The sequence below is a fragment of the Phoenix dactylifera genome, chromosome 15 (genome assembly GCF_009389715.1).
Source record: "Phoenix dactylifera cultivar Barhee BC4 chromosome 15, palm_55x_up_171113_PBpolish2nd_filt_p, whole genome shotgun sequence".
Lineage (NCBI taxonomy): Eukaryota > Viridiplantae > Streptophyta > Magnoliopsida > Arecales > Arecaceae > Phoenix > Phoenix dactylifera.
Genome location: NC_052406.1, coordinates 4,649,448 through 4,672,040, shown reverse-complemented (window position 1 = coordinate 4,672,040; position 22,593 = coordinate 4,649,448). Strand labels below are relative to the sequence as shown.

At 43.0% G+C, this 22,593-nt stretch overlaps 1 pseudogene; it reads right to left on the bottom strand.

The window, feature by feature from the left end:
• Positions 1-9,136: 9,136 nt before the first annotated feature.
• Positions 9,137-21,613, bottom strand: LOC120113262 (annotated as a pseudogene).
• Positions 21,614-22,593: the final 980 nt, after the last annotated feature.

Below are 22,593 nucleotides of genomic sequence, written 5' to 3'. Positions count from 1 at the left end.
AACTTAAAAACAATAATCATATCATAAAAGAGAGTCTCACAAAAGACCTAAATAATCTAAAAACAGAAAAACAAAAATTGACACTAGAACTTGAAAAGTACAAACCTTTTGTAGAAAAATTTACTTATAGCTCAGAAAAATTAGAGATGATACTTAATAGTCAACGAGCTGTATTCAATAGAGCTGGTTTAGGGTATAAACCTAAAAATAAGCAAAAACTCCTTAGTAATTTCTTTGTTAAAGCTGGGAAAAGTAAAACTAAGAAAGTAACATATTTTTGCTGTGGAACATTAGGACATAAAGCAAATGTGTGTGATTATAGAAAAGAAAAAACTAAAAGAAAAATTAAAAGGGTTTGGGTTCCAAAAGGAACCAACATTACTAACCATGAAGGATCCAAGAAAACTTGGGTACCTAAAATTGTATGATTTGCTTGTGTAGGAGTGTCTTGCAGCCAAGGTCGACAAAAATTGTTGGTACTTAGATAGTGGCTGCTCAAGACACATGACGGGTGACAAGGATCAATTCTTCACCCTTGAAGCTAAGAAGGGAGGTGCTGTGACTTTTGGAGACAATAACCAAGGTCACATCATTGGTATAGGTAAAGTACAAATTACCCCTTCAACCTTTATTGATAATGTTCGACATGTTGATGGTCTAAAGCATAATTTACTTAGCATTAGTCAATTGTGTGATAGAGGTTTTGATGTTTTGTTCAAACCATCACTATGCATCATAACCAACTCAAATGACAATAGTTTAGTTTTTAAAGGAATAAGACGTGGGAATGTGTATGTTGTAGACTTTGAGGATCTTGCCAAACATAACCCATGTTTAGTTGTTAATGAAACTAAGGATAATGATGCTAGTTGGTTATGGCACCGTAAGTTAGGTCATGCAAGCATGGACACAATATCAAAACTAGTTAAAAGAGATTCCGTGATAGGTTTGCCAAAACTAAAGTTTGAAAAGAATAAAATATGTGAAGCATGTCAATTTGGCAAACAATCAAGAAACTCCTTTAAATCTATAAATTGTGTCTCTACCTCTAGACCTCTAGAACTACTACACATGGATCTATTCGGACCAACTAGAACCACAAGTCTAGGTGGAAATAAATATGGTCTAGTTATTGTAGATGATTATTCTAGATACACTTGGGTCATGTTCTTAGCTCATAAGGATCAAGCATTTTTAATTTTCAAGAAATTTCATAAAGAAGTAACAAATGCTAGAGATACTTCAGTCATAGCTATTAGAAGTGACCATGGAACCGAATTTGAAAATTATTTATTTGATGAGTTTTGTAGTAAAAAGGGGATAACTCATAATTTTTCTGCACCTAAGACACCACAACAAAATGGAGTTGTGGAAAGAAAAAATAGAACTCTAGAGGAAATGGCTAGAACCATGTTATGTGAAAGTAACCTCCCTAAGTACTTTTGGGGAGAAGCCATCAATACCTCATGTCATATATTAAATAGAGTTTTATTGAGACCCATTATAAAGAAAACACCTTATGAACTTTGGAAAAACAGAAAACCAAAAGTGAACTATTTTCATGTCTTTGGATGTAGGTGTTTTGTTCATAATAATGGAAAAGATAATCTAGAAAAATTTGACTCTAAATCTGATTAGGGTATATTCTTGGGGTACTCTACAACTAGTAAAGCCTATAGAGTCTTTAATAAAAGAATCCTAGTTATAGAAGAATCCATACATGTTGTTTTTGATGATTCTAGTGATATCTCTTCTAGCAAGAGAGTTAATCTTGATGATGATGCTGAAATTCTTGAAGAAAAGATTGATGAGATGACATTACAAGATGATGAACAAAAATTAATTGGAAATGCATCATCAAGCCAAGAGGCTATGGTGGATCATGGGCTGACTAAGGCTTGGAAGTATACTCACGGGCATCCTAAGGAATTAATTTTAGATGATCCATCTCAACCTGTTAGGACTAGAGCTTCTCTTAGGAACTTAAATAATCATCTAGCTTTTGTCTCACATTTTGAGCCCAAACACATAGAAGAAGCTGAAAAAGATGTAAATTAGATAAATGCAATGCAAGAAGAATTAAACCAATTTAGTAGAAACAAGGTATGGAATCTAGTTGAATGACCTTCTGAATATTCAATTATAGGTACCAAATGGATATATAAAAACAAACTTGATGAAAATGGAATTGTAATAAGGAATAAGGCTAGACTAGTAGCAAAGGGGTATAATCAAGAAGAAGGTATAGATTTTGATGAAACTTTTGCACCTGTAGCTAGACTCGAGGCAATTAGATTATTATTAGCATTTGCATGCTCTAAGGATTTCAAATTATTTCAAATGGATGTAAAAAGTGTATTTTTAAATGGGTATATTAATGAGGAAGTGTATGTAGAACAACCTCCTGGTTTTGAGAATCATCAATACCCTAATCATGTGTATAAACTGAACAAAGCACTTTATGGTTTGAAACAAGCACCTAGAGCATGGTATGAAAGGCTTAGCAAATTCTTACTAGAACATGAGTTCTCTAGGGGAAATGTAGATACAACACTGTTTCTAAAGAAGAAAAACAAAGATATGTTATTAGTGCAGATTTATGTTGATGATATTATTTTCGGTGCTACTAACAATCGCCTCTGCGAAGAATTTGCTGACTTGATGCAGAGTGAGTTTGAGATGAGCATGATGGGAGAGCTGAACTATTTCCTCGGGCTTCAAATCAAACAATCTGAAGAAGGGATCTTCATCAATCAAGCTAAATACATCAAGGAGATGCTTAAGAAGTTTGATATGGAGGGAAACAAGTCAATCAGCACACCCATGAGCTCATCTTGCAAATTAGACCAAGATAAATCAGGTAAATCTGTAGATCAAAAGTTGTATAGAGGTATGATAGGATCTTTATTGTATCTCACTGCAAGTAGACCTGATATCATGTTTAGTGTATGCATGTGTGCTAGATATCAGTCTAATCCTAAGAAATCTCATCTAATTGCAGTCAAGAGAATCTTTAAATACCTAATAGGAACAAAGAATATAGGTTTATGGTATTTTAAAGAATCTAGCCTGAACTTAATAGGATACACAGATTCAGACTTTGCTGGTTGTAAACTTGATAGAAAAAGCACCAGCGGGTCATGTCAATTCCTAGAAGAAAATTTAATCTCATGGTTTAGCAAGAAACAAAACTCGGTTGCACTATCTACTGCTGAAGCTGAATATATTGCAGCAGGGAGTTGTTGTGCTCAAATCATGTGGATCAAACAACAATTGAAAGATTATGGAATTAAGCAAGATAAAATTCTTATTAATTGTGATAACACAAGTGCTATTAATCTAACTAAAAATCCAATTCAGCATTCAAGAGCTAAACATATTGAGATAAGACATCACTTCATAAGAGATCATGTATTGAATGGTGATGTGACACTTCAATTTGTTTGCACTGATGATCAATTAGCTGATATCTTCACAAAACCCTTGAGTGAAGAGAGATTTAGTGTGCTTAGGAGAGGATTAGGAGTGATTGATCCATCCTAGTGATATTCTCTTCTAGTTCATTGATTTTGATGATTAGCTTGTGTTAAATATGGAGTTTCTCATCTATAATCATCAAATCAGATAATAACTTAGTGATTGTCCCTTAGTTGGTACGAAATAGCATGATTTTTAGGTGCGTGCCAGAGTTCGAGTCGACTCGAGTAAGTTTCAGAGTCGGCTCATACGGGGGAGTCGACTCGCACATAGACAGGAGTCGACTCGAGATCGATGGCAGCATAAGGGGAGTCGACTCGCCCATAGATGGGAGTCGACTCGAGGTCGATGACAGCATTAGGGGAGTCGACTCGCGCATTTTTGGGAGTCGACTCGAGGTCGAGTCGACTCGCGACTTACTGGAGTCGACTCGCGGTCGGGATCCGAGTTTTTAACCCTAATCCAAGCGTTTAATCAAAACTTCTATTCACCGTCGCCACTGTCCCACATCGTCTCCGACCGTCCTTAGGGTTTTTCCCGTCGATCTTCTTCCGTCCTTTAGGTTTCATTCCTCTTCCCTATGTCAAGAATGCCTCGTAAATCGGTTGTCTCAAGCCGGAAGAGGCCCCAACCCGCGACCGGTGCCGAGCGACGGTCCAAAGCTCGGAACGATCCCGTGAGGCCACAACCTCCGGTTCGTTCCCCGCCGAGGGAGGTTTCCTCGCGACCGTGCGCCGGGAAGGCGGTCTCCACCGGAAGATACGTCAACTTCGACTATCTCTCCCGGGAGGGCTTCACCATAGGAGAGAGGTTGAGGGCCCAAGGTTTAGAGTTCTTTTGTTCCTTAGATCTCCCCACATACCCAGATCTAGTTAGGGAGTTCTATGGAACAGTGCATAGGGGCAATGGGGGGATAGAGGGAACCGTAGCGGGTGTCCCATTATTTATTTCGGAGGATTTCATTGCTCAAATCCTCCATCTTCCCCAAGTAGGGGTATCTCCCACTCATCCCGAGGACAGGACTGAGGCCCTTACGGCCATTTTAGGGAGTCCACCCCAGTCCCCCCAAGATGAGGTGTCCGCTAGCTCACTTTCAGTTGAGATGCGGCTCCTCCTGAGCATTATTTCTAGGACACTATTCCCTAAAACCGGCCGTTTTGACTTTGTGTCTGAGAGGGACCTAGCCCTTATGTTCTACCTCCTTCAGGATACTCCAATAAACTTCCCCAAACTCATTTACAGATACCTATGTGAGCCACTAGACAGACCTAGGCTCACCCTCCCTTATGGGATGCTATACACTCTTATCTTTAGGGAGTCTGAGATCCCCATTCCTGAGGGGGAACCCTCTCGCGCACTGCGATGGACAGATCGCATGGGTGAGGGAATCCTACACAGGATGGGATTTCATAAGGTAGAGGGAAACTGGATTAGGAAACCATCCTCCTCCACACCTACCACTAGACGCTCCCCCAGTCCTGATCTAGATTCAGATTATCCCACCTTTCCCTCCACCTCAGCTCCCACCACCTCAGCCGGACCCTCCTCCTCAGCTCCACCCACTCAGCCGATGGAGGTTCGGATTTCTCCTGAGCAGCTCCGGGAGTTGCGGCAGGAGATTGTTCGGGATCTTCGGGACGACCTGCTGAGGGAGCTCCGAGGTCCAGCCCCTGCACCTTCTTCTGCATTGGTTCCCTCCCTATCAGCCGTGACCGAGATGACGGCTCATCTGAGGGAAGAGATCTTCAATGTCAGAAGCCTGATACAAGCCCAGTTCTCCAACATGAGCGATGTCACAAGCAACACACGGAAGATGCGAGATGACATCCGACACGATATGGGCACTACTAGTCAGGGGGCCGAGCGCTTGGCGAATGTGCTGATCGCCAAGCTGGATACACTTCAGGAGACTCTGACCGAGCTATCCACGACGCACAGTACGGCCACCTCGGCCATCATCACCCAGCTGGAGAACGTCACGGATGGAGTCAGTCTCCTTATGGAGCAATCCAGACTGAGCCGAGGAGCCACATCCTCGAGGAAGCCCTAGCTGATTATGTTTACTTTGACATGTATTTACTGCTTTACTTATTGTATTCACAAATGTACTTACATATACATCAATACAATGAGTAGACAAATTTCTTCAAAATTGTGCACATTGATCTCTGCTTGTTTGTGTGTTCTGCTTTCTTCCTTTTTGATACGATGACAAAAAGGGGGAGAAATATGTAATAGATATGTAAAAGGAATCAATGAAAATCAATAAAAAGAAAAATTTTTAAAACACACAATAATTTGTTCTAAGTGGATTCGATACCTCGAGGCTCATTATCTCTCTGTTGGGGCTCCTAATGGAGTAATCTCCAGAATCTATTCAAGGGATATTCGGAGATTAGTTGAATCCTACTCAAGAACAAATTGACAGATTTTCCCTCTAAAAACCAAAAATTCAGTTCAAAAGCTTCAATGCACTAAAAGAAAATTCAGAGAATCAAAACAAAGTTGAATGCATATGCTGAAGGGGAGAATCTGAATTTTTAAGAAAGCAAAATCATTAAAGATATATAAGCCAAACAATTGATTGCATGACATGAAGGCTTATATAATTCCAAATGAAAGGGGGAGCTTTAACTCCAAAATTTATTGTTTCACACCTTTCAATTCTGGATAAATTGAATAACCAGACACTTGAATTCATTCTAAAATATTATTATAAATTTCCTTGTTTGTTGAGCAATTCACTTTACATATACTCAATGTTTTGTCATCATCAAAAAGGGGGAGATTGTGGAGTGATTGATTATAACCCTATTTGATTTTGATGAGCTCAAAGCATTTGAGTATATCTTATGTTTACTAATGAATTCAATCTAGTGTTTCAGTGAAAATCTTGTGAATTTATGGTTAAGTGTCTCTAGATTTGGTTCAAGACATTTTGGATAAGTTAAGAAGTCAATTTGAACCAAAGTCTGAGACTCGAGTCGACTCCGGGATATTACGAGTCGACTCCAAGCGTATCAGAAGCACTGGCACAGGCTCGAGTCGACTCTGGAACATTACGAGTCGACTCCGACTGAGAACTGACAGACAAACAGAAAGACCCAACTCAAAACCTGTCAGCGAGTCGACTCCTGAAGTGCGCGAGTCGACTCCGATGCTTACCGAGTCGACTCCGGAGTAGTATGAGTCGACTCCAGGGAGTTACAGACAAAAAGTCAGAGAGAAATTTTCGGACCCTGAGAGCCGAGTCGACTCCTGAGGAACGCGAGTCGACTCCGATGGGTGGCAGGTCGACTCCAAAGAAAGCAAGAGTCGACTCTCAGTGTAATACAAGGCAAAAGTCAGAGAGCAACTTTCGGACACTGAGAGCCGAGTCAACTCCCGCAAAGCTCGAGTCGACTCCGAGACAGCGCGACCCCAAAAAGACAGAAGACCGTATTTTTGTCTCTGAGACGCGAGTCGACTCCAAGACAGCTCGAGTCGACTCCAAGGCAGCGCTACTCCAAAAGGACAGAAGACTGTTTTTCGGATACTGAGAGCCGAGTCGACTTCGGAACAGTTCGAGTCGACTCCAAGACTGCACGAGCAAAAAGACAGAAGATCGGGAGTTCGGGCTCTGAGCGCCGAGTCGACTCCCAGAATTTCCGAGTCGACTCGAGTGAGCAAAGTTGAAGTATAGCTCTATGGATTCCTTGGGATGAGCCGACTCCAAAAGTGCCAGGTCAGCTCCAGATTTTAGCGAGTCGACTCTGGGTTAAGTCGAGTCGACTCCCAGTCGAGAAGACCACTTTAATTCAAATCCGGAACAGTTGCCGAGCCGACTCCAGAAAAGCATGAGTCGACTCCTGCTACAGCCGAGTCGACTCCAGATCGCGCGAGTCGACTCCGATCCCAACGGACACATTGTCAGGATGTGCAGAATGTGCAGAACGGCTAGTAAAGTGTGTCTAACGGCTAGTTTCCGTGGGGAATGGCTTAAATAGCCACAGAGGACTGTAGCAAAGCAGGGTAGTAACATTCCACTCAAAGAAAACAAGAATCCTTCATCTGCAAACTGATTTTCAACGGAAAAGAAGGAAGAGGACCATTAACTCCATTCAACCAACTCTTTCCAGCATTAAAGAAGTCTCCTCCTGCCTTCTAGTCTTCAAGACATTCAAGAGGAGACCCAAAGTTCGAGAAGCCCTCCTCTACATCATCATAAACTTGTTTGAGGGCTCTTAACTTTTCTCTTAATTATATCGCTGTATATCTGCTTATTTAGAAGCTGTATTTTTCTCTTTGTTCCTTCTTTCCATTTGTTCCTTACTTGATTCAATCAAGGGATTGAATCAAGGGTGTAAAGGTTTGTTGGTGAGCCTAGGTTGAAACCAACGTGTGAGGGTTCGATTGTGATCCCGGGAAAACAATCGGGTGGTTCTAGTCGGTGAGCCTGGGAAAACCGACCGAGTTCGTTGTGACCTCGTAAAACAACAAGTTGGGTTGTGAGCTTGTAAAACAACCGGCTGTAATCCGAGGGGTTATAGTGAATTCCCAAGTGAGGCTTGGGGAGTGGACGTAGGAGCAAGGATTAGCTCCGAACCACTATAAAATCATTGTGTTTGTGATTGCTTGTGTCTCTCTCTTACTTTCATTTCATTCACAGCACATAGCATCTAATTAATCAACTTGCAAAAAGTGTTAATTAGTATTTCACAAATCAAATAATTGTAATAATTATTTTAAAACCCAATTCACCCCCCCTCTTGGGTTGTCTATCTGGGCAACACGCCCCGAACCCGGGGCCCGGGGCGCGAACAGACGCCGCGCACCTGCAGGGCGGACCCCGCAGGCACGCAAGGCAGATAAATCAGATCAACCATCAATAACTAATTAAAGATAATTTCTAGTTTCCATATCAAATGTCCATATATATACATAAAAAAATTGATCTATGTTGTCTTGCTCACCTCCGGTCGTTGACGAGTGGTTCCCCGGCGGCGATGGCGGCTCCGGCGGTGACGGGGCTCCGGCGACGGCAGCGGCAGCGGCTCTCAAGGAAGGGGAAAGAGGAGGAAAAGATGATTTTTTTTGAGGGATGGGCTCTCAGAGAAGAGAAAGAGAGAGAGAGAGAGAGAGAGAAAGAGGGGAAGAGGGAAGAGGGGGGTGATGCGGTGATTTCGCTGGCCGTTCGGCCGGCGTGGTCATCGTGGTCACCCCACGATGACCCAGCTGAAGTCGGCACCCCTTGCCGACTTCAGTTCGTTGGGCCCTAGAACGGGCCCAATTCAAGTCTTCACACCGTGATCAGCCCAAATAGATCCGTGCTGCAGTGTCCCCTAGTCCACATAGGTTATGGGCCGGGTCCGCTCTGATACCATTTGTAACAACCCAGGACCTCATCCAAAATGGCTAGCCGGAAGTTATTATTTGGGTTCCTTGATCCTGTATAAGTACCCAAGATTTACCCAACGAATAACCGATGTGGGACTAAACACACGCCCGCACGGGTCCTCACAATCTCAATGCCTGGGAGTTTCTCATAGGGTCGTTCGATGGAATGGCTACACCAGCGATCGGCCTCATCTCCGGTGGCAGGAGGTGGAGGAGAAGACGAATGCGGTAGAAGAATACATCGCAGTAGAAAAATACATGCATGCCATAAACTAACAAGAAGTCGAAAGCACCCATGAATGCCTTTGTACATACTGGTCATGGAACCCTTTCACATCTGCCTAACTCCGCTGAGGGAGCTGGAAGACACCATATCAAAGGATGAAGGATATGAGTTGCGTGATGCCAAGGAATCCGTTTCTGAGAACACAAGGGCCATATCATCTGCGAGACTGTCATCCCCGTTGAGATATTGGATCACCTGCCTCATGGTAGGCCTGACCTCTGGAATGGACTGAGAACAGACCAGTCCTAGCTTAAGCACCAGCTCAACTTCCTCCCTCACATAGGACTCCCCAAGCTTGGGATCCACAACCTCCAATAGCTGGCCTCTTATTTTGCACTCCCTCACCCAGTCCATCAGAAGTAGCTGTTCCGTTTCAGCAGTGGGCTCGATTGGCCTCCGACCGCACGCCACCTCTAAAAGCAATATACCATAAGCAAAGACATCCGAACTGGCCATGGCTGTTTGCCGGTGCGCGACAGTTCTGGTGCAATGTATCCTAAGGTTCCAACCACACGTGTCGTGTGAGGATTCTTCCCACGCTCGTACAATCTAGCAAGACCGAAGTCGCCCAACCTTCCATTCATTTCAGCATCCAATAGAACATTGCTAGACTTGATGTCTCTGTGGACAACCACTTGCTCCCATTCTTCATGTAGGTAGACGAGTCCCAAAGCAATTCCCTTGAGGATCTTAAACCGTTGATCCCAACTCAACAGCCCACACTTCTCACTTTCGAAGAGGAAGGTGTCAAGGCTGCCATTGGGCATGAACTCATAGACCAGAAGGAGGTCTTCGTTTCGCTTGCACCATCCTTGGAGCTGCACCAAGTTCCTGTGCCTCATGCGGCCCAAGCACGCCACCTCTGCTATGAATTCTCTCACTCCTTGCCTGGAATTACCAGAGATCTTCTTGACTGCAACTTCTTCTCCAGTGCGTGGTAGGGTTCCCTTGTACACAAGGCCGAAGCCACCCGACCCGAGGAGCTCTGTCTCTTTGAATCCTTTGGTTGCCTTGTAAAGGTCCTTATATGGGAACCTATGAGGATAATCTAATTCCCAGTCCTCAAGAGTCTCTGCAAGCTTTGCCCTCTGCCATAAGTGCCAGGAAACAGAGAATGCAACCGCCACCAAGAGAAGGGTAGCAAGAGAAGATATGACCCCAATTTTGATTCCAGAGGCTTTGGAAATAGACGAAGATTTCGCTGGTTGTGGAGGAAGGGGTAGGCGAGATAGATCAAGGGAGCGCGCCACTCCGTTGGTCCGAAAGCTCCATCCCAAGATGTAATGAGAACTTGAGAGCTTCCCCGTCGATGAAGAGAAACCAACATACATGTATTCCTTAAGAATTGAAGACAGATCGATGGCGTATGATATGAGAGGTCGGCTTGGTTTGCCTACAGAGACGGGAGAAATGGCCACATTCAGAATTTTTGCAACACCATCGTAGTCTATCCAGGCCTGAATTGGCTGCCCACTCTCCAGTTCAAAATCTACCATCTTGGAATTACTGGTGTAGTAGGAGGCAGTTTTCGAAACATTGGAAACAAGGCTGTTTATGTCGACACCAACGTGGTTGCCATCGATGTCCTTCAACAGATTAGATGCCTGAACGGTATCAAACTCCACCGCAAAGACATGGTTGGAAGAATTGCCATTGTTCCTGCTATTTGTTGGGGCCAAAACAGGGATATTGCGGAATAAACTAGGGCAAAACCAAAGCCAACTAGAAGCAATATTCACACAGGCAATATATCAAACACCTAAAGAGCAAAAAGAAAAACACACCAAATTTACGTGGAAAAACCCTCCAGTGTAGAGGGAAAAAACCACGGGGCAAATCCAATCAATCCACTATAATAAATATAGAGTTTACAATCCTCAAGTTTATGCCCAAAACTTGAGTTCACAACAAATTGGGAAAACTCCAATATCACCTCCCTAAGAGTAACAATGATCTCATCCAAACCACCACAGTATGATGAACTCAAGAATGTAATGAGATCCCTAGCAATGAATACTATAAACTCCCTATAGCATCCAATACAACTCTTAGATTATAACCCAATTTGTTAAATCTCCATGTGAAAATCACATCCAGAAAAAAAAAAAAAAAGAACAAGAAAAAGAACCTGTTTCTTTTTCCGTAGGGCGTGCGCAAATCTTTGGATTTTTCTCTCGCGCCCTTCTCCTTTTTTTTTTCCTTTTTCTCTGCCGTATTCTCCTTCCTTTCTCTGTTTTCTTTTCCGTGTTTCTCAGCCGCAAGCCCTTCAGTTTTTATGTTTGATGTGCCGCCAGCCTCAGGTTCACACGTCCCTTTATTTCATCACGCGGTCTCCCAAGCGGTCCTACAAAAAAAACAAGGATTAAGCCCTAATGGGCTATTGGGCCTCCTCAAGTGGGCTGGACCCACTTACAATCTCCCCCTCCAGCCCACAGAGGAAGGAGACTGTACTCTAACTTGCTAGTTAGAATCCATGCCGGCCAATCCGGCACAAAGTTTCAGCTTCTCTCTTGTCACAACTTTTGTCATCATGTCAGCTGGATTCTTGTCAGTGTGAATCTTCTGTAGTGATACTAACTGTTCTGCAACTACCTGACGTAGCCAATGATATCTCACATCTATGTGCTTCGTACGTGAATGATATGTGGCATTCTTGCTCAAATCTAATGCACTTTGACTGTCACAATGAACTACGTACTCATCTTGCTTCAAACCCAAATCTTGGAGAAACCGTCTCATCCAAAGCATCTCTTTCCCTGCTTCAGTAGCTGCAATATACTCAGCCTCAGTGGTAGATAAGGCAACACACTTCTGCAGTTTCGACTGCCAAGATACAGCTCCCCCTGCAAAAGTAAACAAATACCCTGAAGTAGATTTTCTTCCATCAAGATCACCTGCCATATCTGAATCTGTATAGCCCTCCAAAATTGGTTTTGAGCCCCCAAAAGTCAAGCACATCTTGGAGCTACCTCTCAAGTATCTGAAGATCCACTTCACTGCTTGCCAGTGATCTTTCCCAGGATTAACAAGGAACCTGCTAACAACTCCAACGGCATGAGCAATGTCTGGGCGTGTGCAAACCATGGCATACATCAAACTTCCAACCGCAGAGGAGTAAGGAACTACTGCCATGCTATCTTTCTCTTCCTTTGTAGAAGGACAAGTCTTCTTACTCAGTCTGAAGTGACTACCAAGAGGTGTACTGACTGGTTTAGCCTGCTTCATGTTAAACCTTTCAAGTACTCGCTCAATATACTTCTCCTGTGATAACCACAGCTTCTTAGCTTTTCTGTCACGAAAAATCTGCATACCCAAAATCTGTTGTGCTGCACCAAGATCTTTCATGTCAAAGTACTTGGATAACTCTACCTTCAAACTGCGAATCAACTGAACATCTTGTCCTACTATCAACATGTCATCTACATATAACAAGAGAATAATGAATTTACCATCAGAAAATTTTCTGACATACACACAATGATCTGCCTCTGTCTTGGTATAGCCATGACCCACCATGAATGAATCAAACTTCTTATACCATTGCCTTGGAGCCTGCTTTAACCCATACAGACTCTTCTTCAACCTGCAAACCATGTGCTCTTTTTCCTTTACTTCAAATCCTTCTGGCTGAACCATGTAGATCTCTTCCTCCAAATCACCATGGAGAAAAGCAGTCTTCACATCTAATTGCTCAAGTTCAAGATCTAAGCTAGCTGCCAAACCTAGAACAACTCGAATGGAACTCATCTTGACAACTGGAGAGAATATCTCATCAAAGTCAATACCTTTCTTCTGCTTGAAGCCTTTTACCACCAATCGAGCTTTGTACCTCACTAACTTTTCACCATCCATCTTTCGCTTGAACACCCATTTGTTTCCTAGAGCCCTTTTACCTTTAGGAAGCTCTACCAACTCATAAGTGTCATTCTTCTGTAGAGAACTCATCTCTTCTTGCATAGCCGTCACCCAGCTCTGCTTGTCCTTATGAGTCTGCACTTCTTGAAAGCTCTCTGGCTCCCCCTCCTCAGTAAGCAAAACAAACTCTGATTCAGGGTATCTAGTTGATGAACGACGCTCCCTGGTAGACCTCCTAACCCGAGGCTCTACCGCAGTAGGCTGCTCCCCCTGCTCATCACTCTCTGGCAGAGTAGACTGCTCCCTCTGCTCAAACAAATCGTCCTCATCAACAACTGGCCCATCACCTTGGTCTTCAACTTGCATCTCTTCTCTATCAGTGGCACTTTCTGGAGGCAAAGAGATAGATGTAAAGTCAGGAACACCTTCAACTGTTTGACTGGGCTTCTCTACTTTTTCAAAATCTGCCAAGGTTTGGTCTTCATGAAAAACCACATCTCTGCTTCTGATGATCTTCTTCTTCTCTAGATCCCATAGCCTGTAGCCAAATTCTGCATCTCCATAACCAACAAATATGTAAGGAATAGCCTTATCATCAAGCTTTGCTCGTTGTTCCTTAGGCACATGTGCAAATGCCTTGCACCCAAATACCTTCAAATGAGAGTAGAAAATATCCTTCCCTGTCCACACTTTTTCAGGAATATCAAAACCTAAAGGAACAGATGGAGACCGGTTGATTAAATAGCACGCAGTAAGTACAGCTTCACCCCAGAATGACTTAGGCAGTTTAGCCATCCTCAACATACATCTGACCTTTTCTATAATGGTGCGATTCATCCTCTCTGCAACACCATTATGCTGTGGGGTACCAGGAACTGTCTTCTCATGTCTAATACCATGCTCTGAACAGTAATTCTCAAACTCATTAGATGTGTACTCACCTCCATTATCTGTACGAAGACACTTCAATTGCTTCTCTGTTTCTCTCTCCACCAAGGCATGAAACTGCTTGAAGCACTGAAATACCTGGTCTTTTGTTCTTAAAACATAAACCCACACTTTTCGTGAAGCATCATCAATAAAGGTAATAAAATATTTACGACCACCTAAGGACTCTACTTCAATGGGACCACATACATCAGAATATACCAAATCCAATATATTGGGTTTTCTACTAGAGGCTTTTTGAAAAGAAATTCTATGATGCTTGCCAAGTAAACAATAATCACAGGGATTCAATGACATACCTGTATGGAAAGGAATGAGGGACTTCCTTCCCAAAATCTGCAATCCCTTCTCACTCATGTGAGCCAGCCGTCTGTGCCACAGATCTGGTAAAGCATCGTCTTCAGTCATATTCACTGTACCACCGCACAACTTTACTTGTGTTTTATAAAGTGTACAGCAAAGCTTTCCTCTAGCAAATACCATGGACCCCTTCGATAGTTTCCATCTCCTGTTGCCAAAATAATTATCATACCCAGCTATATCAAGAGCATTAGTAGAGATCAGATTCAGACGCATATCTGGAACATGTCGCACATCCTTGAGTGTAAAGGAGCATCCAACATTGGTAACAAAACAGATATCACCAATTCCCACAATATCAGCATAACTGTCATTTCCCATCTTCACCCTGCCAAATTTACCTGCTCTATAAGTAGTGAAGAGCTCTCTCCTTGGAGTGATATGACAGGAACATGCCGAGTCAATTACCCACTCCACATCAGGATCTGCAACATGACAACACTGGTCCTCTCCCACACAGAGAACTGCCACTGCTTCATCTGAAACACAAACAGTGGTGTCTTCATTGTTGGCCTTCTTCTGATTCTTTTCCTCTTTCAATTTCTTTTTCCAAGCCTTGCAGTGTTTCTTCATATGACCCTCTTTATTACAGTAGTAGCACTTGATTTTTCCTCTTGTACTAGACCGACTTCTGTAAGTACCGCGCCCCTTGAAATCTCTGCTCTTACCTCTTCCCCTATTTTCTGTAACAAGAGCCTGTGCACTGTCCTTACCCATGTCTCTTCTTCTTGTTTCTTCATTAAACAGACTATCTTTCACCAGAGTAAGTTGTAGCACCCCATCAGGAGCAGAGTTGCTAAGTGACACCACCAAAGTCTCCCAACTCTCGGGCAATGAACTCAACAGTAATAATGCCTGCAACTCATCATCTAGCACTATCTTCATTGTGGTCAACTGATTCACCAAGTCTTGGAACTCACTCAAATGCTCAGCAACAGATTTTTCCTCTTTCAACTTCAAATTCACAAGCCTCCTAATTGCAAAGGCTTTGTTTTGGGCTGTCTTCCTCTCATAGAGACCCTCTAACTTCATCCAAAGACTGTAGGCATCTGTCTCTTGAGATACATGATGGAACACACTGAGATCAATCCACTGTCTGATATACCCAATAGCTTTCCTGTGCATCTTCTTCCAGTCACTATCACTAATGTCCTTTGGCTTAGCATTAGCACCTTCAATGGGCTCATGTAAATCCTTACAGTAAAGGATATCCTCCATCATAGGCTTCCAAATAGAATAATTAGAAGCACTAAGTTTCATCATAGTACCAGAAGAATTCTCCATCTACTTCCACAATATCTCCACACCCACACAACCTCAGCTCTGATACCACTTGTTGGGGCCAAAACAGGGATATTGCGGAATAAACTAGGGCAAAACCAAAGCCAACTAGAAGCAATATTCACACAGGCAATATATCAAACACCTAAAGAGCAAAAAGAAAAACACACCAAATTTACGTGGAAAAAACCCTCCAGTGTAGAGGAAAAAAACCACGGGGCAAATCCAATCAATCCACTATAATAAATATAGAGTTTACAATCCTCAAGTTTATGCCCAAAACTTGAGTTCACAACAAATTGGGAAAACTCCAATATCACCTCCCTAAGAGTAACAATGATCTCATCCAAACCACCACAGTATGATGAACTCAAGAATGTAATGAGATCCCTAGCAATGAATACTATAAACTCCCTATAGCATCCAATACAACTCTTAGATTATAACCCAATTTGTTAAATCTCCATATGAAAATCACATCCAGAAAAAAAAAAAAGAACAAGAAAAAGAACCTGTTTCTTTTTCCGTAGGGCGTGCGCAAATCTTTGGATTTTTCTCTCGCGCCCTTCTCCTTTTTTTTTTTCCTTTTTCTCTGCCGTATTCTCCTTCCTTTCTCTGTTTTCTTTTCCGTGTTTCTCAGCCGCAAGCCCTTCAGTTTTTATGTTTGATGTGCCGCCAGCCTCAGGTTCACACGTCCCTTTATTTCATCACGCGGTCTCCCAAGCGGTCCTACAAAAAAAACAAGGATTAAGCCCTAATGGGCTATTGGGCCTCCTCAAGTGGGCTGGACCCACTTACAATCTCCCCCTCCAGCCCACAGAGGAAGGAGACTGTACTCTAACTTGCTAGTTAGAATCCATGCCGGCCAATCCGGCACAAAGTTTCAGCTTCTCTCTTGTCACAACTTTTGTCATCATGTCAGCTGGATTCTTGTCAGTGTGAATCTTCTGTAGTGATACTAACTGTTCTGCAACTACCTGACGTAGCCAATGATATCTCACATCTATGTGCTTCGTACGTGAATGATATGTGGCATTCTTGCTCAAATCTAATGCACTTTGACTGTCACAATGAACTACGTACTCATCTTGCTTCAAACCCAAATCTTGGAGAAACCGTCTCATCCAAAGCATCTCTTTCCCTGCTTCAGTAGCTGCAATATACTCAGCCTCAGTGGTAGATAAGGCAACACACTTCTGCAGTTTCGACTGCCAAGATACAGCTCCCCCTGCAAAAGTAAACAAATACCCTGAAGTAGATTTTCTTCCATCAAGATCACCTGCCATATCTGAATCTGTATAGCCCTCCAAAATTGGTTTTGAGCCCCCAAAAATCAAGCACATCTTGGAGCTACCTCTCAAGTATCTGAAGATCCACTTCACTGCTTGCCAGTGATCTTTCCCAGGATTAACAAGGAACCTGCTAACAACTCCAACGGCATGAGCAATGTCTGGGCGTGTGCAAACCATGGCATACATCAAACTTCCAACTGCAGAGGAGTAAGGAACTACTGCCATGCTATCTTTCTCTTCCTTTGTAGAAGGACAAGTCTTCTTACTCAGTCTGAAGTGACTACCAAGAGGTGTACTGACTGGTTTAGCCTGCTTCATGTTAAACCTTTCAAGTACTCGCTCAATATACTTCTCCTGTGATAACCACAGCTTCTTAGCTTTTCTGTCACGAAAAATCTGCATACCCAAAATCTGTTGTGCTGCACCAAGATCTTTCATGTCAAAGTACTTGGACAACTCTACCTTCAAACTGCGAATCAACTGAACATCTTGTCCTACTATCAACATGTCATCTACATATAACAAGAGAATAATGAATTTACCATCAGAAAATTTTCTGACATACACACAATGATCTGCCTCTGTCTTGGTATAGCCATGACCCACCATGAATGAATCAAACTTCTTATACCATTGCCTTGGAGCCTGCTTTAACCCATACAGACTCTTCTTCAACCTGCAAACCATGTGCTCTTTTTCCTTTACTTCAAATCCTTCTGGCTGAACCATGTAGATCTCTTCCTCCAAATCACCATGGAGAAAAGCAGTCTTCACATCTAATTGCTCAAGTTCAAGATCTAAGCTAGCTGCCAAACCTAGAACAACTCGAATGGAACTCATCTTGACAACTGGAGAGAATATCTCATCAAAGTCAATACCTTTCTTCTGCTTGAAGCCTTTTACCACCAATCGAGCTTTGTACCTCACTAACTTTTCACCATCCATCTTTCGCTTGAACACCCATTTGTTTCCTAGAGCCCTTTTACCTTTAGGAAGCTCTACCAACTCATAAGTGTCATTCTTCTGTAGAGAACTCATCTCTTCTTGCATAGCCGTCACCCAGCTCTGCTTGTCCTTATGAGTCTGCACTTCTTGAAAGCTCTCTGGCTCCCCCTCCTCAGTAAGCAAAACAAACTCTGATTCAGGGTATCTAGTTGATGAACGACGCTCCCTGGTAGACCTCCTAACCCGAGGCTCTACCGCAGTAGGCTGCTCCCCCTGCTCAACACTCTCTGGCAGAGTAGACTGCTCCCTCTGCTCAAACAAATCGTCCTCATCAACAACTGGCCCATCACCTTGGTCTTCAACTTGCATCTCTTCTCTATCAGTGGCACTTTCTGGAGGCAAAGAGATAGATGTAAAGTCAGGAACACCTTCAACTGTTTGACTGGGCTTCTCTACTTTTTCAAAATCTGCCAAGGTTTGGTCTTCATGAAAAACCACATCTCTGCTTCTGATGATCTTCTTCTTCTCTAGATCCCATAGCCTGTAGCCAAATTCTGCATCTCCATAACCAACAAATATGTAAGGAATAGCCTTATCATCAAGCTTTGCTCGTTGTTCCTTAGGCACATGTGCAAATGCCTTGCACCCAAATACCTTCAAATGAGAGTAGAAAATATCCTTCCCTGTCCACACTTTTTCAGGAATATCAAAACCTAAAGGAACAGATGGAGACCGGTTGATTAAATAGCACGCAGTAAGTACAGCTTCACCCCAGAATGACTTAGGCAGTTTAGCCATCCTCAACATACATCTGACCTTTTCTATAATGGTGCGATTCATCCTCTCTGCAACACCATTATGCTGTGGGGTACCAGGAACTGTCTTCTCATGTCTAATACCATGCTCTGAACAGTAATTCTCAAACTCATTAGATGTGTACTCACCTCCATTATCTGTACGAAGACACTTCAATTGCTTCTCTGTTTCTCTCTCCACCAAGGCATGAAACTGCTTGAAGCACTGAAATACCTGGTCTTTTGTTCTTAAAACATAAACCCACACTTTTCGTGAAGCATCATCAATAAAGGTAATAAAATATTTACGACCACCTAAGGACTCTACTTCAATGGGACCACATACATCAGAATATACCAAATCCAATATATTGGGTTTTCTACTAGAGGCTTTTGAAAAGAAATTCTATGATGCTTGCCAAGTAAACAATAATCACAGGGATTCAATGACATACCTGTATGGAAAGGAATGAGGGACTTCCTTCCCAAAATCTGCAATCCCTTCTCACTCATGTGAGCCAGCCGTCTGTGCCACAGATCTGGTAAAGCATCGTCTTCAGTCATATTCACTGTACCACCGCACAACTTTACTTGTGTTTTATAAAGTGTACAGCAAAGCTTTCCTCTAGCAAATACCATGGACCCCTTCGATAGTTTCCATCTCCTATTGCCAAAATAATTATCATACCCAGCTATATCAAGAGCATTAGTAGAGATCAGATTCAGACGCATATCTGGAACATGTCGCACATCCTTGAGTGTAAAGGAGCATCCAACATTGGTAACAAAACAGATATCACCAATTCCCACAATATCAGCATAACTGTCATTTCCCATCTTCACCCTGCCAAATTTACCTGCTCTATAAGTAGTGAAGAGCTCTCTCCTTGGAGTGATATGACAGGAACATGCCGAGTCAATTACCCACTCCACATCAGGATCTGCAACATGACAACACTGGTCCTCTCCCACACAGAGAACTGCCACTGCTTCATCTGAAACACAAACAGTGGTGTCTTCATTGTTGGCCTTCTTCTGATTCTTTTCCTCTTTCAATTTCTTTTTCCAAGCCTTGCAGTGTTTCTTCATATGACCCTCTTTATTACAGTAGTAGCACTTGATTTTTCCTCTTGTACTAGACCGACTTCTGTAAGTACCGCGCCCCTTGAAATCTCTGCTCTTACCTCTTCCCCTATTTTCTGTAACAAGAGCCTGTGCACTGTCCTTACCCATGTCTCTTCTTCTTGTTTCTTCATTAAACAGACTATCTTTCACCAGAGTAAGTTGTAGCACCCCATCAGGAGCAGAGTTGCTAAGTGACACCACCAAAGTCTCCCAACTCTCGGGCAATGAACTCAACAGTAATAATGCCTGCAACTCATCATCTAGCACTATCTTCATTGTGGTCAACTGATTCACCAAGTCTTGGAACTCACTCAAATGCTCAGCAACAGATTTTCCCTCTTTCAACTTCAAATTCACAAGCCTCCTAATTGCAAAGGCTTTGTTTTGGGCTGTCTTCCTCTCATAGAGACCCTCTAACTTCATCCAAAGACTGTAGGCATCTGTCTCTTGAGATACATGATGGAACACACTGAGATCAATCCACTGTCTGATATACCCAATAGCTTTCCTGTGCATCTTCTTCCAGTCACTATCACTAATGTCCTTTGGCTTAGCATTAGCACCTTCAATGGGCTCATGTAAATCCTTACAGTAAAGGATATCCTCCATCATAGGCTTCCAAATAGAATAATTAGAAGCACTAAGTTTCATCATAGTACCAGAAGAATTCTCCATCTACTTCCACAATATCTCCACACCCACACAACCTCAGCTCTGATACCACTTGTTGGGGCCAAAACAGGGATATTGCGGAATAAACTAGGGCAAAACCAAAGCCAACTAGAAGCAATATTCACACAGGCAATATATCAAACACCTAAAGAGCAAAAAGAAAAACACACCAAATTTACGTGGAAAAACCCTCCAGTGTAGAGGGAAAAAACCACGGGGCAAATCCAATCAATCCACTATAATAAATATAGAGTTTACAATCCTCAAGTTTATGCCCAAAACTTGAGTTCACAACAAATTGGGAAAACTCCAATATCACCTCCCTAAGAGTAACAATGATCTCATCCAAACCACCACAGTATGATGAACTCAAGAATGTAATGAGATCCCTAGCAATGAATACTATAAACTCCCTATAGCATCCAATACAACTCTTAGATTATAACCCAATTTGTTAAATCTCCATGTGAAAATCACATCCAGAAAAAAAAAAAAAGAACAAGAAAAGAACCTGTTTCTTTTTCCGTAGGGCGTGCGCAAATCTTTGGATTTTTCTCTCGCGCCCTTCTCCTTTTTTTTTTTCCTTTTTCTCTGCCGTATTCTCCTTCCTTTCTCTGTTTTCTTTTCCGTGTTTCTCAGCCGCAAGCCCTTCAGTTTTTATGTTTGATGTGCCGCCAGCCTCAGGTTCACACGTCCCTTTATTTCATCACGCGGTCTCCCAAGCGGTCCTACAAAAAAAACAAGGATTAAGCCCTAATGGGCTATTGGGCCTCCTCAAGTGGGCTGGACCCACTTACACTATTGAGGAGGCCAAGGTACTGGCAACAACTGCCTTCGAGAGCCTTTGTAGGGGCCACGGCGAAGGCCAAGCCATGGCCGCCTCCGTTCCCAACAGCGATGATGTCGAAGACGAAAGTGGTGCTGAAGGAGTTTGTAGTCGGTGTCATGGAGCGAGTGTTGAGCAGCATTTGAATTGGTGAGGAGAAGAAGGCATGGCCCGTCACTTCTTTGGTGTCATTGGTGAGCTGAAGCACGCCATCGGATGTGATGCGAGCAGAGCCATCTAAGCTCAGATTGGTGGCTGATTTGAAACCATTGCAGGTAAAATCGATACTAACAGAGAGAGAAGAGAAGGCTAAGAGAAGAACGAGGAACGGAAGCACGATGGATGCTTCCATGATGGCTTGAGAAAAAAACCGGGAGAAGATAATGGAAATAGAGGGGCCTTTGCGGTTGACGACCTTGTCTGGAAGTCTTTTCGATTGAGTGCTTTTTCGACTAGGCAGCTTGTATTGGCTTGGCCGTTCTTATCCTTCAGCAAAGGCATCACTAATCAGAAGGTGACAAGCGGAAATGAAGTTTCCCACTAAGACGGCAAAGTGCGGGGTTCAGATGGAAAATAATTGCAGGCCATCAAATACCAGCCAAGACAACTTGTAAGACTTCCACTTGGAAGATAAAAGGTCTTGGAAGACATCTTCGAAGACTCCCTAACCATAAGTAATAATTGCAAGACAACCACGTAGCGGGGCCGTTTCACTCATTCTTTCATTTATTCAAGAGGATTTCTAGTCACTGAGATGGTAGCCTAGTGAGAGCGTGGCCTTACTTCCAATCAAATAGTTTCGAGTTCGAAACGCACGGACGTCAATTAAATTATGGAGACCGAATGCTTCCTGCTCGGACACGGGATCTGTAAGAGCATATCGCTCTGCTAGTAGCCTCGATGGTGCCAGGTGTGACATACTCACATGTGGTATTCGTGCCGAAGTCTTGAGGGGTAATCGAGTCGGACCCACGAGTGGGAAGGGTATGAGTAAAACCGGCCGGGGTGCCCAACACATGGTCATTTCTGCCCGCATCAAACATTCTTCTGGCGGGATGGGGGCCCAGTGGGGGTTGCTATGTGGGGGTGGGCTTGTCCCTTCCTCCCCCCCTCTCCTCTTTGCTTTAGCAAAAAAAAAAAAAAAAAAAAAGGACTTCCATAACAAGCGTGTCCATCGCAGAGAGAGCTAGCCAGCTTGCTGAACCCCACACTTAGCCATCGAAGTTTTTAATTCATTAGATGTCTTTTCCTAGGCTAACAACAATCTTTTGTTTTCATTAGATGCCTTTTTCCTTCAGTTCAGGTTTACAAGGGAATGGAAGCCGTGGAGCATGTTATGAGAGATTTCATGGTGGA